The sequence below is a fragment of the Macadamia integrifolia genome, chromosome 2, assembly GCF_013358625.1.
Source record: "Macadamia integrifolia cultivar HAES 741 chromosome 2, SCU_Mint_v3, whole genome shotgun sequence".
NCBI classification, from domain to species: domain Eukaryota; kingdom Viridiplantae; phylum Streptophyta; class Magnoliopsida; order Proteales; family Proteaceae; genus Macadamia; species Macadamia integrifolia.
Window position 1 is genome coordinate 24,854,096 of NC_056558.1, and position 3,109 is coordinate 24,857,204.

The 3,109-nt window shown below is 41.7% G+C and overlaps 1 long non-coding RNA gene across 1 annotated transcript in view; it reads left to right on the forward strand.

The window, feature by feature from the left end:
* Window positions 1–3,109, forward strand: part of LOC122069003 — an 18,773-nt gene that overhangs the window by 11,438 nt on the left and 4,226 nt on the right. The window contains exon 3 of the long non-coding RNA XR_006137316.1: window positions 1,524–1,695. This is a non-coding gene — a long non-coding RNA (uncharacterized LOC122069003). The remainder of the gene's footprint in view (window positions 1–1,523; window positions 1,696–3,109) is intronic.

Here is a 3,109-nt window from a genome sequence, read left to right on the forward strand (position 1 = left end):
GGGGGGGGTGGTGGTGGGGGGAGATGGGAGGGTGTTTCTGAGTTTCTTCTCTCTTTTTAAATCTGTTTTCCATCCGGGTTGGGTGGTATATTTCAGATTGTGAAGAAGACTTGCATCAGCGAAGAAGAAGGGAAGAAAGCACCCATAGCCCATGAACCAACCCTCGCTTCTGTGGCTCACCAGATCCTCTGTGGCCTCGCTTACCTCCACCGGCGCAAGATCATTCATCAAGACATCAAACCCTCGAATCTCCTGATCTACAAAAGAAATCAAGTCAAGATCGCAGATTTTGGGATTGGTCGGATTCTTGACCAGACCATGGATCCATGCAAGCAATTCATCAGTTGGGATGATTGCTTACATGAGCCCTGAAATGATCACCACAAAACCCACAGCATTTACGATGATACCCCGAAGATATTTGTAGCATTTGGGGCCAGCGTCTTTGAGTTCTACTAGAGTACGTTTCTGTTTAACATGGGTTGGCAAGGAGATTGGGCAAACTTGATGTGTGTGATTTGTATATCACATCCACCGGAGGCCAGATTGTTTTCTGTTCACCCGATTCATTTGGATCTCTTCCAATATCTCGAATGGATCTCTCCCAGATTGTTTTCCGGCAAGGTTCCTGCATCGTACAGAAGTTTCGCTCTGGCTGTGAACTTGCCATGATTCCAGATCAAGAAAGTAGATAAACGAGAGGGTAAAATGGTCTTTTACATTTCAAAACTAACACCATCAGCCTTAGGGGAGGGGTGCAATTGCTGAAAACACAGGAGAGGGGGCGCAATTTTCCCTAAAAGTAAACTATCTAAATTATTCTACTGAACCAGAACCCAAATTGGACCCAGTTCATCTCCCAAGCGGGTTCAGGCCGATCCTCGGAAATCCTTCTGCATCAATTTCTCCAACCACTATAATGACACTTAGAGATGTCAAATTGGCCCGAAAGATCAACCATAGCTAAATGGTCATATGGACATGTCCACCAAAATTGGACCCCAAGTGAACTGCCGCATGGAATATGACAAGGGCATGACCAAATGGGTTAGTGTGGCAGTGGTATTAGGAGTGCCTGTGCTGTCACTGTCAGAACAGTTTCTGTGATATTGGACATGGATATGGCTCCTATGTTGAATCTCAGTAATAGGTAATGTATTATGACTTTTCCATCCTCAACTTTCAACAGAATAGGCTTACATGCACCAGGCCAAGACCTGATCCTAATTTCACCAGGCCCAGCCATGGTCAAGGCCAGTCCTGCCCAAACTAAGCCACCTGTTTCAACTTGTACAGTAACTAACTACAGTCAGTATCAGGTTGTTTGAGTTAAGTTTGTGCTAGAATTAGACTAACAAAAATCAAGGCAAAGGTAGCAGCAGTATTGGCACAGAGATAGAAAAGGCAGTACTGGCACCTTAATTTTCACTATCAGGTGCGCCAGTCAGATCATTAGACAGGAAAAGTATACCATGCATTAGTCACAAATTTCTCAAGCATTCTTGTTTACATGATTTTGACAGGGGGCACTCTGTCTGGACTCAATCTTGGCAAACGAGCAGGAGAGGTTCGAGCAAACCTACAAGTGAAATTTGGACCCCACTAGGTCCACTACATGAAAGATATGGCTTGCTTATGTTCAGAAGGAAGGTAATCTGGTAGTGTTGCATCTGCACACCCAATAATCAAATTCAGGTATGCAATATTCTGATCTAATACATCTTCATACAATGATCAATAGCCACTGATTACAGTCGCCATAATAATCAATTTCCAACCACCCCCCAGGGCAACAGTGGGGAGGAAGAAAAGAACCCACTACAGTTTTCTCAAAGAACAAATGACACTCCAAGTTCCAACACAACCCCTATTGGTGGTAAAATATACAAATCAAAATGTACTGAACTACAGTTATCTCTCCAATTACTTGTGAGAGAATCAGCCTATAATATCAATCACCAAAAAAATGATATAATGACGCAATAGTGTTTGTAGAGGGACTGAGGTATATTCCATCGTATCCTTTGTTATTAATTAGAAAATAATAGATGAGGATGGGGTGTGAGAAAGGGAGAGAGTACATAATGTAAGGTAAGTTCATCCTAGGTACACAAACCCCAATAATTACAACTCTCAACCAAGTACAACTCAAATAAACCCTAAAGTAGAGCTGAAATATGAGCTTAGAGAATAGGGAATTAGAGTACTCACGCTTGAACAAAAGAGGGTCTAAATAGACCAGTATAATACCTCAAATAACCCCTCAATAGGTTCTCAATAAATCAGCAGCACACCAGCACCTAGGTCACCCTGGCTGAAACAGGGTTTTGGCCAGCAGAGAAAGAGAGAGGTGCGGATGGCAATCCAGGCCTCAGATGGCCTTCAAACTCAGATTGAAGGAGAATCTTAGGGTGGTCTTCAAACCCCTAAAAGAGTGCTTGAAAATGGCTGGATTGATAGATGTGCTTCTAGTCTTCAAGAAGACTCAAACAACTCTCAAATCATTCTCTCAAAAATTGAACAAAGAGAAAATAAAAAACAGAAAAGGAATTGATGGCGGGGTTGAGAAGGGGGAAGAAGAAGGTTAGGTCTTGGACATCTCACCCCTCAAGTTTAGGCATCTCACCTAGGGGCCAAGCTTTGAAAAATAGCCGAAATCTTGGATGTTTCGGTTTTTTTTTTTTTAACCGAGACAAAATGGCATACAAAATATAAAAGGACATAATTTTGGTCACATTCGGTCATTTCGTTTCAAAATTTCGCTCATTTCGGCCCAAATATGGACTATTTTGTTGAAATTTCAGGAATCTCGGTCATTTCGTTTTGCTAATTTCGGCCAGGGAAACACATGGAAAAAATACACCATTTCAATGCCAAAATTTCGGTATTTTGGTGGTTTTGAAACCACCAAAGCAAAACAAGTTCTTGAACCTTGCCTAGGGCATCTCACCCAACTGCATCCACAACACAACAACATAAGCCATCTTTTTTTGTTTGATTCAAATCTGTCTCTTCATTATAATAGATGGGCATTAAATAGCCTTACATTGCTTGGAACATGGTTCAAAAACTCGCCAAAATCTTGGATATTTCAGTTTTTTTTTTTTTT